Here is a 21,559-nt window from a genome sequence, read left to right on the forward strand (position 1 = left end):
TAGAGCTAGTCTTCAATTTACATACCTTCCAATACATTATTTTTAATAAAGGACTCAAATGCAAATAGATCAGTTTGCAAACAAAGAAACACACTCCTGTGCTATTTGATCTTACAGATAATAAGAACGTCCCAACCATTCTTGCTCAAGCCTTTTGTGCCTCCTTTTTAAGATATGTCATTATTTTCATTTTTATTTTAACTGGATGATGTATTCCCTTTTATTCCATGTCCTGATGGGAATGTAACATTTCTGGGGGTGGTTGATGCCTTAAATATGTATCCATTTCCTTATCCATAACCAAGTTCCCTCTTTTTGATACATTACATTGACTCCATTTATTGCCTCTCACTTGAGAAAAATTTGGAAAAAAAGATTTTTATTTATATAGCACAACTTAAGCCAAACTAAAATAAAATGTACATAAAAGAAGACAAATAAATAAAATAAGGAAAGGGGAACTAAGAATAACACATGGTAAAATAAGGGTAGAATAGTAATAATGGAGCGAGTAAAGAAATTACCTGACAAATTATATGTAATGAACATGCCTAACACATGGGATAAATAACATAAAAATAGTGAATATAACTAACAAAGGCCTCTTGTGGAAGAGAAAATGTTTCTCTCTTTTTTTGCACAACACATTGAAACACTTTGGTTATTATGTCACAGCAGAAACTTCTGCACCTGCAAGATGTCGATCACAGGAGCAGAACTAACGGATTTTGAAGAAAAAAACACAATAACAGAGGAGTAGGGAAAATGATGAAAAGTTACATATTTTTTTATATTTTGTTTTGCAATTTCTTATTTTCCCAAATTGTAAAAACTGTTCTGAAAATGTAGTAGGAAACATGATGAGTGTGAATACTTTGAGTAAACAAACAACATTTTAACTAATTGGACCGTATCAGAGCCTCAGTCTCACAGATTATTTTGTTCTGCATATCACAGTTTGCTGGGTTCCAGCTGGCGGGTTGGTCGGCGGTTTGGCCGGGGATCATCAGTGCACAATCACCATTGACACCTTTCGGCTTCCAGTACCTTCAAACACATAACATGAATATTTATACCTTTAGTAACATTTTTACTACTGCTAATAAAACAACAAATAAAGTAATTAATAATTATTACTGTACGAGAGAAGTAACAACATTTTTCTCTCTTTCTTGTCAACAGAGTGAATATAAATATGCCAAATGTCCAACTATTCCTTAAGAGACAGTCACTTGGACACTTTTATTTAAGATACCTTTTAAACTTGTGTGTTTGCTTTAAACGTTGGACTTCTATTAACTATTAATTATTAATTGACTTGAAAAAAAGATAGTCAATTATTGCAGATCTAACAGAAAATCTGTTAATTCTAGATATTAGGTTAAATTAAATGTTTATTAAAAAGAGGCTTTCTTACTCTAAAGTGACATTACGTCCATCAATCCAGAGCCAGTTTTGGTCACCAGTTTTTTTCAACCCGAACCAGTATCCATGATAGGCATCGAAGTAGTACTTGGTGTGGTTACTGAGGAAGTCCTGTAAGTCATAACGTGGCAGATCAACAAAAACATGCAGACTTTCACTTCTTGGCAAGATTAAAACCCTATAACAATTATTTTAAAACCAAGAAGTGTGTCCCATCGCATTTTAGGAAAGTTAGTGTATAGTGCCCAACATGTTCATATAAATGAATGTCGGTTACATTCAAGCCATTACTTAGATGCACCAACAGTTTTGTTGAAACTACTCAGAATTCTTCATAGGGGTAACATAAGTTATGCACTATAGCTTAAAGGTTGTGATGTGATTGTATTTTTTTGGTTTACCTTGGTACATTTATTTGGCATGTAAACCTAATCCCTAAATTCAAATTAAAATGCATTTAAAAACTCCTTGAGAAACTTGTGGCTTTATGGGGTTGGAGCTCACCTGTTCTTGTGCACTATCAATAACAGCCAGATCTGCAGATGCGTTTAACTTTTGACAATAAGTTCTGCTTTGTTCCCATGTCTTCCAAGGACCCATTTTCTCCCAGAAGAAGTAGCACTTCTCCTGGAACAGAATCCAGTCTCTTTCACACGGCTGACAATCAGAGATCCCTGAGAAATGGATCAAGATAAGAATCTGTTATTTTGAGCATTAAACACTATATTGTTCTTGGGCTCACTGTGTCACATAATACAACGGGCATCCACAATACCGTAATAGATAACAATTGATGCATGTTAAGATTACTAATTTAATTTTATATATTACTATCATTACTAGAAATAAATATCAATGTTAGTTGGTGAACCCACTTAAAGCTGCAGTTGATAGTTTTTTCACTGTAATATTTGGCAAAACTGTCATAATAGCCATTCAGCTATATGTAGGTGAAGTGGTCTGAAATTTTTTTTTATCACTTTGCTCCCCCTGCCTCTGTGTGCTGCCCCCCAAAATTGCCACCGCTCATGTTAATTTTGACCAATCAGAGCGAGGTCAGATTCTCCGTTCTTATTGGCTGTGGGACCTTGGCAACGACGTTGATGCGTCAGTTGCGTGAGCGTTCACGACCCTAGCAGTCTGACACTAGCCTACTGTTTGGTACTAGGCTACTACGGCGGACAGCGAGTAGCAATGTCTTCACAAACGAACCCTCAATTTACCATTCCCCGGATACCAACAACTAACACCGCTAAGACAGCAAAAAAACGAGGAAAGACGAATGTTGAAAAGCGAATGTTGAAAAGTTAACTGCTAAAAGGGAGACGGAGAGAGCTCGAAAAAAAGTACACCGGCCATGTCTTCTTGCCCTATCACGTCAAGACCTCTCCGACCGCGACCTCGTCCCCTTCCTCTGCCCCTAGGCTGCCTGCCGCTAGCAGCAGGACGTCCGCTGGCCCTATATCCCTCGTCCTGTGCTCAGTGTTGCCAACTCATAGCGGTTTTGTCGCTATATTTAGTGACTTTTCAGCCCCACTGGCAAATTTTTTTTCAAAACAGCGACAAGCAACAAATCTAGCTTTTTTTCTGGTGTTATTGGGGACTTTTTTCGCCAAAGCAAGTATCACCTCTTCTCAACGAGCAGCGGGAGCACTGACAGGCAGCCCGCTCCTCGCGCAGCAGCCCCCCTCCCAGCTGCGGTCAGAGCAGGAGATACACACACACACCTCTCCGCTCTGTTACAATTAGTTTGCTATCTTGCCTGGCTGTTACAGCTACTTTTGTTAGGCCTACCAGCACACTTACAATGATTTTAAGCTAACATACATGGTATGTCTGTGATTAAAATGTATGCTCAATATGTACGTATGTAGTTATCATTACTAATGTTTAATCACCTCGGAATCGGACATGGTGTTTGTCTCCTGTCAATGTAACTGAATTCACATGAACGTGCATAGCTGTCGTTCGGAGGGAGGAGCTACAGCAGGTAGAGCGTTGGGAAAACAGCCGTTGGGATCCCAACGGCTGAAACTCTCAACTGCAGCTTTAATGCCAGCCCCCCTTAAAAAAAAATGAACCCCCTTATTGATTTTTTTGTTTTGTTGCATAGTTCGTCAGTTAGCGAAGGCTACCTGTATATAAATACATAGTATTATTAACAAAGACGCACGCAGGGGTACTTTACCGCTTTTCTGCACTATTCACAAAAAATATTTATTTTCCAAGTAAGCTGATATCTGTGGGTTAAGAACGAGACATACTGTATGATCAACATAGCAAGAATCACTTACTCTTTTCTGGGCAGTATGTTGTTACTGGAAAGTTGTCAAATTGCATGATGACTCTCAGCGTCCAGTTGAGATTGTATGTGACTCTGTTTAGCTCGGCTGTCTCGTTCTCTAAGCTGTTCCTCTCTGTGATCAGCTGATGTTTCTCTGTGATCAGCTGCTGATACTCTGAGGTCATGTTGCTGAGGTTTGCTTTCACTATGTCCATCACCACACCGACTATGGTGAGAATGAGAAGAAGACAGAGAGTGAGTGAGTTACTTCATAAGCTCACATGCTCAACGGTTTTGACTGACTTTCTTACCAATTTCTTTCCATAATGGTCATGTCTGCCATTTAGGCCACTTTAAAAACACACAAATGTGTCACGCTTGAAGTTGGTGCCATAACAGCAATGCATTCATGACTGAGAGTATATTTGAAGTCAGAACCAGCCTAAATAGAATTTGCGACTTAAAAATGAGATAATAATGTTACATTAGAGAAGCTTGAGCTGCCGGTATGCCTCTTCACACTTGATATGAGAGAATAGCTTCTGAAACCTCCTCGCCTCACACCTCTACAACATAATGTAGGAATTAGAGTGATCTGTCTGAGTTGTGCTGTGGCACGCAGCTCACTTTCATCTGTTTTGATGCAACAGTTTCACTTTTTTATGTAAGCAAGCAAATCCAACAGCGACTATTCACTCTGCCTTCCTGTGCCGCCACAAACATATTTGGTTTTGAATGGTCAACCAATTAAAATAGTACATTTAGAAATACATTCTGATGAAGCTGATCTCACATTACAGTACATGATTATTTTTCTGTTAATAAAACTCATCCCAGACGGACTTTGTTGGTCTAAATGTAATGTTAGCTTCACTCATCGCTCGTTGAAAAACTCACTGTAGATGATGACACAGACGCTGACCACCAGGAGGACACACAGTATCCACAAGAGAATCACCAACATGCGATAGTGAGAGTGTTCAGCTGCTTTGTCATCTGCTGGAAATGAGAAAGCTCCTATTCAAATCATGATTGCACATATAATGAAGTTATAATCTATTAACGTTGTTAGGTTGCATGGTAAACTGTATTGAATTTTTATTTATTGTAATACACTTTAATTTTCCTTTGTGATTAGATGACTTAAATGAATCACTGAACAACTATGACTTTTATGAATAAATTGTGACGTCACATAGAACATATTTATCAATTGATTGATGGGTTTTGATGAGCATTGGGGGAAAACTTAGTTTGTCAAAATCCTCCCAGTAGGCTAAGAAAAGTGAGAATATACCTTTATTTAGTTTTATTATCGCCTTGATGAAGCTCAATGCACCAATTTGTACAAAATTTGAATAACGATTAATCATCATAAAGTATGAATTTGTTATTTTTCCATAAGCATGGACACATTTTTGGTTCATAATGTCTTATAGCTTAACTGATTAAATAAAAATTAGACTTATAAGATCGTACAACTTACCAGGTGCAGAAGTGGCCGGACTTTTAGATTTTACTTCAGAATAAACTGTTGCTTCCTCTTCTTGCTCTGGTTGAATGTAACAACAACGGATTCATATTCTCATTCTCATAGTCTTGCACACATAGGACATGTTTTTATATTGTGTATATTAATTGAACAAAACGTTACATATAAATGAATTAGAAAGGTCCTATTTTATTTAAATGTTCTCATTGATGAAGCTCACTGGAACAATTTGTCCAATTTTAAACAATAATTTATCATGATCATAAAGTGTGAGTAAGGAAGAGTGGCCTAAGTTGTGCAACTTTTTACTCAAAGTGATTTTAAAGTGAGGCCTTGACGGTTATGTCTCCAACTCAAATATGTACATATATTTCAGGATGTTGTGCATCCCTGGCAATAAAAACTTTGGATCTGGAATAAACTGTTTAAGAAATATAGCTTTTGGAAAAAAAAGGTGTCTTGTGGCACAACTTGCCCCCGGTGTGGTGTAAGTTGTGCCACAAGAGAGAATACCATGGGGTAAATTGTGCCATTGATATATATCTCATAAACTGTAATGCAAGACAAATCCATAAGACAATTACTTATTTAAGGTTTATTTAAAGTAAAGTAAATAAAGTAAATATTTTACAAAGATTGAAGGTCAATTTTCTTAAACAAGGCCTAGCAGATCTAGGTGGTTTTGCATGCAAAGCTCACAATGACAAAGTCACCATTATCATCTTTCTGGCCATCTGAACTCTCATCAGTGGTGTCGTTAAGTGGAATCGAGATGTCAGTCTCTTCTGAGCTACTGTAGACAATCACTTTATTTTTGGTGACCAGCGTATACAGCCATGCCATTGGCACAACTCTCAGAAATGTACTTCGCACTAGTTGCTCTGTGCTTGTGACTGCAACCTGACAAATGTGATTGCTGCCTTTAAATCAAGGCTCAAAACCCATCTTTACACCCTGGTTTTTCCTCCCCATTAACTATCTTACCTCTGCACTACTATCTTTGTTTATATTTGTGGATGTATGCGCTTTATGTCTTTTATTTTTGTTATTGTTATTTTACCTTCATTGTTTATCTACTGAATACACTATGTACAGCACTTCGGAGAGTGCAAACTGTCATAAATGTGCTTTCATAAATATATTTTACTTACTTACTTACTTATAACTCACATAGGCCCTTTGGCACAAATCACCCCAACCCCAGAATTTTGGATAATAGGCATGATGCAGCAGTTTAGGGCTGACATCGTGCTAACTATATAGACACAAAGTGTAGCATACTAAAGCACTAAAACATGTGTCAAATGTTTTCAAACGCGTCTATAATTGTTCAGACACAATAATCAAAAAACCATGATCATGGAAATTTTACTTTGAAAGGCAAAAAACAGTTTTTTGAGCTTAAATGTGCTTATATCTTATTCCATGTTTCTCCCTTCTTTACAGGATGAGTCAAATGGATGGCTCTTCTTAAATATGTGGTCACATTTCCAATTTCTTCTATGGTTTTCTAGAAACAAGGGATGGCACACTTCCCCAACCGCACAACTTAGGCCACTCTCCCCTATGTTATTTTTTCATTGGCAAAAACATATTGTGTGGTTCATGTTGTACATCTTTACTGATTTAATTAAAGTAAGAAGAATCAACATATTTTACCACTTACCAGGTGCAGTAGTGTCAGGACTTTTAGATTTTACTTCAGAATAAACTGCTGCGTCCTCTTCTTGTTCTGGTTGACAGTAACAGCGATATGGGGAAATGATTAGACAAATGAAGGATTCTTTACAATAAATGACTTTGTGAGGGAACTACGTATGAGTTCATTGTTTAATGGGAAGTTCACAGGAGAGATACAGCACTGGAAAAAAATAAGAGACCAGTCTGGCTTTTTCTTAAATCTTCTCTACATTACTTAATGGAAATGCTCTTAATGACAATACTTTTTGGGGGAATTTGGTAGATATGTTGTCAGTACACAGAACATTTGGAGTGGTCTCTTTTTCTTGTCAGAGCTGTATATTATGTGAGTGAGTTTTTTATTATCATGCTGTTGAAGTTGTTATCTTTTGATCTGATGAACATCTGCCAAATGTGAGCTGAGCCTGTCAAGGCCATAATGTGATCACAGCGTCAAATGAACTTTGAATAATTTCTTGCTGTTGTTTCCAAAAGCAGAAGCAAAGAGATTACGACACTCTCCACATTATTGCATATTGTCATTTGGACAAACCATGGTTACATCAGACTATATCTTATAAACACACCCAGGGATAAAATAAGTTGTTTTTAGCTTGGCTATATTTGCTTTAAAGTTGAACTACCGCAACTCATGTCCATGTCCCACTCACTGTAGCTTCAATGCAGCTATAAAAAGGTCAATAGGTGTGATGTGTATATGGAAAGCCATGACCTAATGATGTAAAACCATGGAGCAGTGAAGAGGCTACCTAAACTATTTTATTGATCACTACAAAATGACAACATGTTTCAGCTTGTTATTCAATGCCTTGAAAAAATATTTATGTCAATTTTTTTTTAAAGGTCCTTCTTTTTAACTGCATCAAAACAATGGAGAAAGATAGTCATCACTCAAAACTGTGAGAGTGTTAAATTGGTGTGAACTGTAATTGTTTGTCATACTAAAGAAAATAATAATTAGTCAAGGAAAACAAAATATGTGTGTTTTTGTTAGGATCAATGATAGTTTATTGCACACATAACTCTTAGTAAGATGGTAGTCTACAATAAAAGAGATTTTAAATTCTAGTGAAGCCTTTGCTATTTTACATTTTTTTTAAGTATTAGCAACTTACCTTTTGTAACTGGAGCACCATTTTTAAAAACCACTGTAGAATACTGGATTTCTTCCTCCATCCTTAGAAGTCCTACAATGCCGTACTTCTATTTCAGTGCAGAGATGAGAGAAGGCATTAACAGACACTGGTACCAATCCATTGGAGGTGAGACTGAACACGGCCTTACCTCATTACACAATGGGGAACACACAAGAGGTTCCTCTTCCTCCTATTCAAATTGAGAGTGTTTTTTTTTTTTTTTTTTTTTTGCTAGACATCCTAAATCACAAGGCGAATTGATTACACAAGATAAAAATATTTGTCTGTTCGCCAATACAGACCTATTTTTTCTGCTTCTGCAACGGGCAAACGTCCCCATCATTCAATCAGAAGAAGTTGACACATTTTAACATTGTCTAATACTTATCTTAACTTTTTAAGTCATGTCAAATCCCTAACTGGTTGCTTAATTCTAGGGCTAACCAAGAATTACGATACACAGAGCCACGATCCCGCATCGCTAATATTGTTGTTTGTGTTAAAATCTGTTCAGGTTATTTGTTATTAAATGTAACATTTAGTTAAATGTTATCATAAATGTTATTTAAATAAAATGCTTTTCAAATTTCAAAAATCGTTGTATGTATCGAATCGTAGGTCAAAAATCATGATACAAATCGAATCATGAGTTTTTGTATGGTTACAGCCCTACTTATTTGTATTTCTTAATTGATGATCAGCCATGTTGTAACACACTATGTCTGATGAACCATCAGCAATATTATATTTATATTTATGTATATTTGTATGCCTGTAGAGCTAGTCTTCAATTTACGCTAACCCCAAACCCTAAATTGCCAATATAAGGATCACCCCTATCATGTATTATCACATACCTTCCAATACATTATTTTTATTAAAGGACTCAAATGCAAATAGATCAGTTTGTAAACAAAGAAACACACTCCTGTGCTATTTGATCTTACAGATGAAAAATAAGAACGTCCCAACCATTCTTGCTCCAGCCTTTCGTGCTGTCTTCCTTGAGAAGTGCTAAGTCAACTTCCTCCTTTTTAAGATATGTCAGTATTTTTTTCTTTTAGCTGGATGATGTATTCCCTTTTATTCCATGTACATACTGACGGGAATGTAACATTTCTGGGAGTGGTTGATGCCTTCAATATGCATCCATTTCCTTATCCATAACCAAGTTCCCTCTTTTTGATATCAACATTAGATTGGCTCCGTTTATTGCCTCTCACTAGAGAAAAATTGGGAAAGTAAGATTTTTATTTATATAGCACAACTTAAGCCAACAATGGAAACTAAAACAAATTTACATAATAGAAGACAAATAATTGAAATAAGGAAAGGGGGACTAAGAAAAACAATGGTTAAATAAGGGTAAATAGTAGTAATGGTGAAATTAATTAAGAAATGAATTTAATGAACATGCATAACACATGGGATAAAGAACATAACAGTGAATATAACTAACAAAGGCCTCTTGTAGAAGAGAAAATGTTTCTCTCTTTTTTTGCACAACACATTGAAACACTTTGGTTATTATGTCACAGCAGAAACTTCTGCACCTGCAAGATGTCGATCACAGGAGCAGAACTAACGGATTTTGAAGAAAAAAAACACAATAACAGAGGAGTAGGGAAAATTACGAAAAGTTACATATTGTTTTATATTTTGTTTTGCAATTTCTTATTTTCCCAAATTGTAAAAACTGTTCTGAAAATGTAGTAGGAAACATGATGAGTGTGAATACTTTGAGTAAACAAACAACATTTTAACTAATTGGACCACATCAGAACCTCAGCCTCACAGATTATTCTGTTCAGCATATAACAGCTTGCTGGTTTCCAGCTGGCGGGTTGGCCGGGGATCATCAGTGCACAATCACCGCGGACACCTTTCGGCTTCCAGTACCTTCAAACACATTACATGAATATTTGTACCTTTAGTAAAATTGTTACTACTGCTAATAAAACAACAAATAATGTAATTAATACCATGATGCTGAGAGGGGTCAATTAAATGTTTATCGAAAAGAGAGAGAGGCTTTCTTACTCTAAAGTGACATTACGTCCATCAATCCAGAGCCAGTCTTGGTCACCAGTTTTTTTCAACCCAAACCAGTATCCATGATTGACGGAGTAGTAGTACCCGGCGTGATTACTGAGGAAGTCCTGTAAGTCATAAAGTGGCAGATCAACAAAAACATGCAGACTTTCACTTCTTGGAAAGATTAAAACCCTCTAGCTACCAATTATTTTTAAACCAAGAAACATTTTTTCATTGCATTTTAGAAAAGGTTGTAATGTGATTTTATTATTTTGGTTAAGATGGGTGGGCCTACTCTAAATTGGCATGTAGCCTAATCCCTAATTTCCAATTAAAATGCAGTAATGAACCTCCTTGAGTAACTTGTGGCTTTATGGTGTTGGAGCTCACCTGTTCTTGTGGACTATCAATAACAGCCAGATCTGCAGATGCATTTTGACAATAAGTTCTGCTTTGTTCCCATGTCTTCCAAGGAGCCCTTTCCTCCCAGAAGAAGTAGCACTTCTCCTGGAACAGAATCCAGTCTCTTTGACACAGCTGACAATCAGAGATCCCTGAGAAATGGATCAAGATAACAATCTGTCATTTGGAGCATTAAACACTATATTGTTCTTGGGCTCACCGTATCACATAATGGACAGTTAAAGTGCATCCAGAATACCGTAATAGATTACAATTGATGCATTTAACTTGATATATTACTGTCATTAGAGATACATATCAGTGTTAGTTGGTGAACCCACTTAATGCCCCCCCCCCCATTTAATTTTTTTTTAAATTAACCCTTTTTTTGATTTAGCAACTTCTTCTAGCGCCGTCAGCGGATCAACATTTTAATTTGTCCAATAATTTGGTTATTAACCAAAAAGCTGCTGAACTAATGACTTTTTTTGTTGCATAGTTCTGCAGGTAGTGAGGGCTACCTCCTGTATATAAATACATAGTATTATTACTTCACCCTTTATTTGCCCTATTCACAACACATATTTATTCTCCAAGTAAACTAATACATGTGGGTTAAGAATGAGACCTACTGTATGGACATAGAAAGAATCACATACTTTTTTCTGGGCAGTAGTTCTTTACTGGAAAGTTGTCAAATTTCATGATGACTCCCAGCGTCCAGTTTAGCTTGGCTGTCTCAGTCTCTAAGACGTTCCTCTCTGTTATCAGCTGCTGATACTCTGAGGTCATGTTGCTGAGGTTTGCTTTCACTATGTCCATCCCCACACCGACTATGGTGAGAATGAGAAGACAGAGTGTGAGTTAGTGCCTTCATATCTCATATGTTTAATTGATTAAGACATATTTTCTTACCCACAACATTGATTTCCATGTTATTATCATGTCGACATTTTTATTTTTAAGCTCCCTATCTTCCGTATTGACGCAGCAATTTCCCTTATCATGTGACCAGGCAACACTTTTTAAAGCCTTCATTTAGAGACTGTTTGAAAATGTGCAATGTTCAATATCAGTATCTTGATACAATATGAAAACTGAATATTTACTTTGCCTTCCAGTTTGACCACTTTGGAACAAACACATTTGGTTTCCCAATCCCCCAAAAATTATGGTATGAATGCTTCGCAAAATGGTTAGGAATAATGTATTCTACAATAGGCTCTAATGAGTTGAAGTTATAAATATGTTCCATTAATATCAATTTGGCTTAAAAAATCATAAAAAAACAAAAGAAAGTTAACCAATTTAAACTACACATTTAGAAATAAGAGTAAAACACAGAGTATTCAGATGAAGAGGAAGCTGAAATCACATTACAGTAATTAAATTGTTATTTCTTCCATTAAAACACATCCCAGGCGGACTCTGTTGGTCTAGATGTAATGTTAGCTGCACTCATCGCTCGTTGAAAAACTCACTGTAGATGATGACACAGACGCTGACCACCAGGAGGACACACAGTATCCACAAGAGAATCACCAACACCCGAGAGTGAGAGTGTTCAGCTGCTTTGTCATCTGATGGAAATGAGAAAGCTCCTATTCAAATCATGATTGCACATATAACTCAATTATTCAATAAGTCAATCGTCTCCAAGCAGGACAAAAAAAAAATGCAAAATGTACCTTTATTTGGTTTGAGTTTCTCCACAATGAAGTTCTCTGCAACTGTAGTGTAAACTTTGAAATAATAGTAAATCACCATAAAGTGTCAGTAGGTTATGTTCTTTTTCCAAAAAAATATAAGCATATTGTGTGTTTTGTAATGTTGTGTAGCTTAACTGATTGAATGAAAATAGTCTTACCAGGTGCAGTAGTGGCCGGACTTTTAGATTTTACATTCAAATAAATTCCCGCCTCCTTTTCTTGCTCTGGTTGACAGTAACAACAAGGGATTCATAATCTCTACATGTTTTTCTTTAGTGTATATTATACTGTATGAATATAAGGTTAAATAAAGAGAAATACACGAAAAAGCTCCTATTCAAATCATGATTGCAATTATAATTAAGTATAATTATGGCTGAATTGTAAAATGTATTCAATGTATTGATGGTTTTACTTTTTATAAGCATTCGGGAGTAAATTTGGCAAAAATCATGTGGAGATCTCACTCACTGAGCCTTCACTGCAGCTTTGAAAATGTCAATATTACAGTGGTTGTTAATTGTATTAAAAAAATAGGAAAAAAATAAGCAACTTACCTTTTGGAGCAGGAGCACCATTTTTAAAATCCATTGAAGAATACTGGATTTCTTATTCCATCCGTAGAAGTCCTACAATGCCGTACTTCTGTTTCAGTGCAGAGATGAGAGCAGGCTTTAACAGACACTGGTACCAATCCGTTGGACGTGAGACTGAACACAGCCTCATTACACAATGGGGAACAAACAAAAGGTTCCTCTTCCCCCTATCCTAATTAAGAGTGTTTTTTTTTCACATATTTGCTAGACATCCTCAAATGACAAGGCAAATTGATTACACAAGATAAAACTATTTGGCTGTTTGCCAATACAGACCTATTTCCTTTGCTTCTGCAACGGGCAAACGTCCCCATCATTCAATCAGAAGAAGTTGACACATTTTAACATTGTCTAATACTGATCTTAAAGCTGGGGTATATGATTTCTGATTGGTCAAAGTTAACATGAGCTGTACACTTTGACCAATCAGAGCGAGGCTCCGATTCTGCTTTTATTGGCTGTTGGGACTGTCCACTCACTTTGGCACGACTGTGTTGGTGTAGAGTGTGTCAGGGAGGGACCATAGGGGAGGGACCAAAGAGAACAAGTGGAGCGGTTGAGGTATTTGGGGCCAATCCGAATAGTCCAATCTCCTAACCTATTAGCCTCCTTTCCTATACCTTAACCCCTAAACGTCATTGGGGTTAAGGAGAGATGAAAGGTGCTTCCTATCGAACATAGGAAAAGACAGCACTATTTCAAAATAATTCGACTCCACTTTTCCTAACCGACGTCATTGCGCGACGGCGAGTATTGCTGACGTGAGTCACTAGCGTGAAACTACACTAGCCGAAAATTGACTACAACAAGCGCTCGTTTGATCCACGCGTTCTTTTCATATTGATTTTAATCAGGTTGTCGCCAACAGACTGAGAATCACTGGCATATATCCCAATTCACATGTGGAATAAAAAGAGGCTTCACTTATGTTGATGTTGAATTGAACTGCCCCCAGTAACTTCATTAAATGTGAAGTTGGTATTTTATTTTCTTATGGTGTAAATTATGTTGCTACGAAAATAACTATTATGATGTTGGTCTTTTATGAGTTCTTTATTATCTTTATAGGGGAGGGGGGGGGGGTATTTTGTTTTAGCCGAGTTAAATCTTCCTCTCTTCTCCTCTCCTCTCTTCTGTTTTACCTCTCGTTCGTATTCGTGTAGAGTCGGTAAACTCCGGCGGTGGCCTGTTGCTTTAAATCTTCCCGCCGTAAAGGATTATGGGATACCACTATCTCCTTTCCTTTCGCATAGGTTGGTCCGGAGTAACCTATGGTAAAGGAGGGTTGAAGGATGAATCGAGGCTCCTTTCCTATGCCTTTCCTAAGCATTTTGAGAATTCGAAACACCTATCCGCCGATTACTTCCGGGTCATCTCGATAGGAAAGGAAATTTCCTATGCAAAAAAGACTATTCAGATTGGCCCTTGGATTCGAATCTCTATCCCAACTGCCATGTTCTCCCCAAATCCTCCACCTCCATCCTTTAACTTTTTAACCTGTCATGTCAAATCCCTAAAGGTGCGAACACACTACACGCGTTACCCGCGTAAGATTTACGTGCGTAACGCAGCTAAAATGTTGCTTGATCATTTTGTGTCAAAAATGGTTCTACGCGCGTAACGTGCATAGTCTCCCTCCCGATATTGTATTTCCCCTAATTAACCATGGCTGCGATCAGACCCGACCCGACACAACAGCGTGCATGTCCGCACAAAAACAACAACAACACGGCCAACAACTGTGCCAAAAGACAAACTGAACAGCACAAATAGCCTAGCATTAAAACAGCATTGCATATTCACGACAGCTACATAACAAACACAGTTACAGCAGCATCGGTGCACGGCGGCATAACATAAAGGCAAGTAGCCAACATTACCCTACCTGGCTGCGACAGGGGACCGTGGCTGGCGTAGATCAACACCGGTGCTTCGCTGTACTTGTTGTGAAAGTCCCCCGGACATAGCCGTCATGTTTGGGTTCATAATATGAGGCGCTAGCCTCCCGCACACAACCGGGTGAGTTAACTAATGCTATACGGCGCTAACTTGTTTTATCGGCTAAAGCACAGCCGCACATATTCACTGAATTAACCAGGAAGTCCATTCTCCTGGTTTACTCTCCCCACGTCTTCTATTACCGAGCTGCTGTCATACAGCACCGGCCCGGCTGCCTGCAATACATTTTCCTCCTCGGTGTCTCTCATCAGCCTCTGTGTACAGTAGCCTACACTGTTCTCCGACCGTGCCAATGTATGTGACGTCGGGTCAAGCCCAACGCTGATTGGCCAACGCGGCTAATCGTCACGCGTAGGAGCGTAAAAAGTTCAATTTTTTTAACTCCGCGCGTAGCTGCGTAGGTGCGTATATACGCGGCTAAAATGTTGCTTTAGCGCGAGTGACGCATCTACGCGCCATGTACGCGCGTAAACCAATGGTTCCCTATGGAAAAATAGCCGATTTTATACGTGTCTGTATGCGTGTAACGCGTGTAGTGTGTTCGCACCTTAACTGGTTGCTTACAGTTTTTTTCGATCGCTAAACCATAGTGGGCACAACTGTAGCTCAATGTGCAAAACTCTAACTACAGTCTGCACTACCAACAGTCATTGGAGCTGAACAGTTCACTTCACCTGCAAAATAGGCTCAGTGCAGCAAACACTATGAATTGTCCTCACTGAGATAACACACACTGTCACTCAGAATATGCTCTGAGTACAAACACTAGCATCAAACCCCAATACACAAATTACAAACTTTTAATCTTTACAGTTTGAATAATTTGAGTTATTTCACACAAATTACATAATATTTTCTTTGATGAAAGGGTGAAATTCTTTCACATGAAATTGTTTATTTTATAACATACCAGTTTTTTTAAGGAAAACAAAAATAAATGAAAATCTGAAGTTTGCTTCAATAGATACACATTTTGTATATTTTATTGAAAACATTTCCAAATGTAGTATTTATCTGTGTAAACATTATATAATTGTAATACAGAAATCTATCCTGTAATATTGTCATTTACTGTAAGGAAAGGCAACTCTAAGCTGTTTGTTTGCTGGAAACTCCGTATTACAGATGCAACTTTAGATTTTTGCAGATTGGGTTGCACTCTCTACCCTGCCTCTCTCAATGAGAGACCATGATTCACAACAGGGTCTATCAGTGTAGCCCTTACTGTATTTCATCAGACATTACAGCTCTATGTCTTCCTCCACACATCCACACTCTCACTGCCACTCTTCTCCCTCCAACAACCTGTCTTCATTGGTCCATTTCCAAAAAAATATATATTTTTGAGCTTTCCCTTTATACTGTATATGTTCACTAACAAGTCTAAAACAAGACATCTTAGTGTTTCAGTTGAAATTGCAATCTGCAGTGTTTGAAATGCACTCATTCTGTTTTGAATGTGTGGTTTACAGTTGTGGCAGTAGTGTGTTAGTGTTTGAAAAAAAGGGCTGGAAATCTACAGTGTTGTGCAGGCTGTGGTTAAGCCATGAGATAGGTGTGTAGAGTTTTGAAAATTGTGTTTAATCAATGAAAAACGAGCTAGAGTTTGGTCCGAATGAACCGCTGCTGTGCATAGTGTAGTTAGAGTTGTGCACTTGTCGTTCCAGTTGTGCCCACTGTCGTTTAGCAATCGAAAAAAACTGTAATTCTAGGGCTGTAACGATATGTGTAACGAACCAAGAATCGCGATACACAGAGCCACGATCCCGCATCGCGGTGTGAAAAGGCAGAATCGCCATTTTTTCTTTGCTTATATTGTTCTTTGTGTTAAAATATGTTCAGGTTATTTGTTATCAAATGTAACATTTAGTTAAATGTTATCATAAATGTTATTTAAATAAAATGCTTTTCAAATTTTAAAAATGTATCGAATCGTAGGTCAAAAATCATGATACAAATCGAATCGTGAGTTTTTGTATGGTTACAGCCCTACTTGTTTGTATTTCTTAATTGATGATCAGCCATGTTGTAACACACTATGTCTGATGAACCATCAGCAATATTATGTTTATATTTATTTATATTTGTTTTGCCTGTACAAGCTAACCCCAAACCCTAAGTTGCCAATATAAGGATCACCCCTGTCATGTATTATCACATACCTTCCAAAACATTATTTTTATTAAAGGACTCAAATGCAAATAGATCCGTTTATAAACAAAGAAACACACTCCCGTGCTATTTGATCTTACAGATGAAAAATAAGAACGTTCCAACCATTCTTGCTCAAGCCTTTTGTGCTGTCCTCCTTGAGAAGTGCTAAGTCAATGTCAGTATTTTTTTCTTTTAACTGGATGATGTATTCCCTTATATTCCATGTCCATACTGATGGGAATGTAACATTTCTGGGAGTGGTTGATGCCTTAAATATGTATCCATTTCCTTATCCATAACCAAGTTCCCTCTTTTTGATATCAACATTAGATTGGCTCCGTTTATTGCCTCTCACTTGAGAAAAATTGGGAAAGTAAGATTTTTATTTATATAGCACAACTTAAGCCAACAATGGAAACTAAAACAAATTTACATAATAGAAGACAAATAATTGAAATAAGGAAAAGGGGACTAAGAAAAACAATGGTTAAATAAGGGTAAATAGTAGTAATGGTGAAATTAATTAAGAAATGAATTTAATGAACATGCATAACACATGGGATAAAGAACATAACAATAGTGAATATAACTAACAAAGGCCTCTTGTGGAAGATACAATGTTTCTCTCTTTTTTTGCACAACACATTGAAACACTTTGGTTATTATGTCACAGCAGAAACTTCTGCACCTGCAAGATGTCGATCACAGGAGCAGAACTAACGGATTTTGAAGAAAAAAAACACAATAACAGAGGAGTAGGGAAAATGACAAAAAGTTACATATTGTTTTATATTTTGTTTTGCAATTTCTTATTTTCCCGAATTGTAAAAACTGTTCTGAAAATGTAGTAGGAAACATGATGAGTGAATACTTTGAGTAAACAAACAACATTTTAACTAATTGGACCACATCAGAACCTCAGCCTCACAGATTATTCTGTTCTGCATAGTACAGTTTGCTGGGTCCCAGCTGGCGGGTTGGTCGGCGGTTTGGCCGGGGATCATCAATGCACAATCACCATGGGTGTCAGTCTGCTTCCAGTACCTTCAAACACATTACATGAATATTTATACCTTTAGTAACATTATTCCTACTGCTTATAAAACAACAAATAATGTAATTAATAACATGATGCTGAGAGGGGTCAATTAAATGTTTATCGAAAAGAGAGAGAGGCTTTCTTACTCTAAAGTGACATTACGTCCATCAATCCAGAGCCAGTCTTGGTCACCAGTTTTTTTCAACCCGAACCAGTATCCATGATAGGCATCGTAGTAGGGCTTGGTGTGATTACTGAGGAAGTCCTGTAAGTCATAAAGTGTCAGATCAACAAAAACATGCAGACTTTCACTTCTTGGAAAGATTAAAACCCTCTAGCTACCAATTATTTTAAAACCAAGAAACATTTTTTCATTGCATTTTAGGAAAGGTTGTAATGTGATTTTATTATTTTGGTTAAGATGGGTGGGCCTACTCTAAATTGGCATGTAGCCTAATCCCTAATTTCCAATTAAAATGCAGTAATGAACCTCCTTGAGAAACTTGTGGCTTTATGGTGTTGGAGCTCACCTGTTCTTGTGCACTATCAATAACAGCCAGATCTGCAGATGCATTTTGACAATAAGTTCTGCTTTGTTCCCATGTCTTCCAAGGATCCTCTTCCTCCCAGAAGAAGTAGCACTTCTCCTGGAACAGAATCCAGTCTCTTTGACACAGCTGACAATCAGAGATCCCTGAGAAATGGATCAAGATAACAATCTGTCATTTGGAGCATTAAACACTATATTGTTCTTGGGCTCACCGTATCACATAATGGACAGTTAAAGTGCATCCAGAATACCGTAATAGATTACAATTAATGCATTTAACTTGATATATTACTGTCATTAGAGATAAATATCAGTGTTAGTTGGTGAACCCACTTAATGCCCCCCCCCCCATTTTTAATTTTTTTTAATTAACCCTTTTTTTGATTTAGCAACTTCTTCTAGCGCCGTCAGCGGATCAACATTTTAATTTGTCCAATAATTTGGTTATTAACCAAAAAGCTGCTGAACTAATGACCTTTTTTTGTTGCATAGTTCTGCAGGTAGTGAGGGCTACCTCCTGTATATAAATACATCGTATTATTACTTCACCCTTTATCTGCCCTATTCACAACACATATTTATTCTCCAAGTAAACTAATACATGTGGGTTAAGAATGAGACCTACTGTATGGACATAGAAAGAATCACATACTTTTTTCTGGGCAGTATTTCTTTACTGGAAAGTTGTCCAATTTCATGATGACTCCCAGCGTCCAGTTTAGCTTGGCTGTCTCAGTCTCTAAGACGTTCCTCTCTGTTATCCACTGCTGTTTCTCTGTTATCAGCTGCTGATACTCTGAGGTCATGTTGCTGAGGTTTGCTTTCACTATGTCCATCCCCACACCGACTATGTTGAGAATGAGAAGACAGAGTGTGAGTTAGTGCCTTCATATCTCATATGTTTAATTGATTAAGACATATTTTCTTACCCACAACATTGATTTCCATGTTATTATCATGTTGACATTTTTATTTTTAAGCTCCCTATCTTCCGTATTGACGCAGCAATTTCCCTTATCATGTGACCAGGCAACACTTTTTAAAGCCTTCATTTAGAGACTGTTTGAAAATGTGCAATGTTCAATTGGAACAAAAACATTTGGTTTCCCAATCCCCAAAAAATTATAGTATGAATGCATCGCAAAATGGTTAGGAATAATGTATTCTAAAATAGGCTCTAATGTGTTGAAGTTATAATTGAGTATGTTCCATTAATATCAAATTAGCTTAACAAATAAAAAAGAATTTAAAAAAATGAACCAATTTAAACTTTACATTTAGAAATAAGAGTAAAACACAGAGTATTCAGATGAAGCAGAACTCACATTACAGTAATGTAATAGTTTTTTTCCCCCGTTAATAAAACACATCCCATACTGACTCTGTTGGTCTAGATGTAATGTTGGCTTCACTCATCGCTCGTTGAAAAACTCACTGTAGATGATGACACAGACGCTGACCACCAGGAGGACACACAGTATCCACAAGAGAATCACCAACACCCGAGAGTGAGAGTGTTCAGCTGCTTTGTCATCTGCTGGAAATGAGAAAGCTCCTATTCAAATCATGATTACACATACAGAGCCTCCAAGCAGGACAAAAAAAAAATGCAAAATGTACCTTTATTTGGTTTGAGTTTCTCCACAATGAAGTTCTCAGCAAATGTAGTGTAAACTTTGAAACAATAGTAAATCACCATAAAGTGTCAGTAAGTTATGTTCTTTTTCCAAAAAAATATAAGCATATTGTGTGTTTTGTAATGTTGTGTAGCTTAACTGATTGAATGAAAATAGTCTTACCAGGTGCAGTAGTGGCCGGACTTTTAGATTTTACATTCAAATAAATTCCCGCCTCCTTTTCTTGCTCTGGTTGACAGTAACAACAAGGGATTCATAATCTCTACATGTTTTTCTTTAGTGTATATTATACTGTATGAATATAAGGTTAAATAAAGAGAAATACACGAAAAAGCTCCTATTCAAATCATGATTGTAATTATAATTAAGTATAATTATGGCTGACTTGTAAAATGTATTCTATGTATTGATGGTTTTACTTTTTATAAGCATTCGGGAGTAAATTTGGCAAAAATCATGTGGAGATCTCACTCACTGAGCCTTCACGGCAGCTTTGAAAATGTCAATATTACAGTGGTTGTTAATTGTATTAAAAAAATAGGAAAAAAAATAAGCAACTTACCTTTTGGAGCAGGAGCAGCATTTTTAAAATCCATTGAAGAATACTGGATTTCTTATTCCATCCGTAGAAGTCCTACAATGCCGTACTTCTGTTTCAGTGCAGAGATGAGAGCAGGCTTTAACAGACACTGGTACCAATCCTTTGGAGGTGAGACTGAACACAGCCTCATTACACAATGGGGAGCAAACAAGAGGTTCCTCTTCCCCCTATCCAAATTGAGATTGTTTTTTTTTGTTTTTTGTTTTTGTTTTTTTCACATATGACATCCTCAAATGACAAGGCAAATTGATTACACAAGATAAAACTATTTGGCATTTGTATTTCTTATTTACCTTTTTAAAAGGTTAACTTACCTTTTTTGAAAGGTAAACTTACCTTTTAAAAAAGTTAACTACCCTTTTTAAAAGGGTAACTACTCTTTTTTTGTGTACCTTATTGTAAAGTGTTACCGAAAAAAATTGCTTATTTGTTCCGACTGAAGACTTAACTCTATACAAATGAATCACATTCATAATAGGCGGTGATACAAGATGTTATCTATGGCAGAGCTGTTGTATTGCTTAACATTGTACAGGTGTACCAATAGTCGTTTATTTAGTAGTAGTAGTAGTAGTAAATGTTTTTATTTTCGGTCCATGACCACAAGACACAACACAAAGAAGATAAACAACTTTCCTTAAAAGCATCAATGGCCGAAAAAGGGTATAGGACGAAGCCGAGGCTTATTATGCCTACCCTCTTTACATACTGCTGTAAAATATACAATGTATCACAAAAATAAAATATAACATAACATAACACAATACAACAAAACAAACATAATACAATCAATACAATATAATACAATTCAACACAATATACTATACTATAATATAATAT

Source organism: Ammodytes marinus (genome assembly GCF_949987685.1).
Source record: "Ammodytes marinus genome assembly, chromosome: 13".
Taxonomy (NCBI): Eukaryota; Metazoa; Chordata; class Actinopteri; order Uranoscopiformes; family Ammodytidae; genus Ammodytes; species Ammodytes marinus.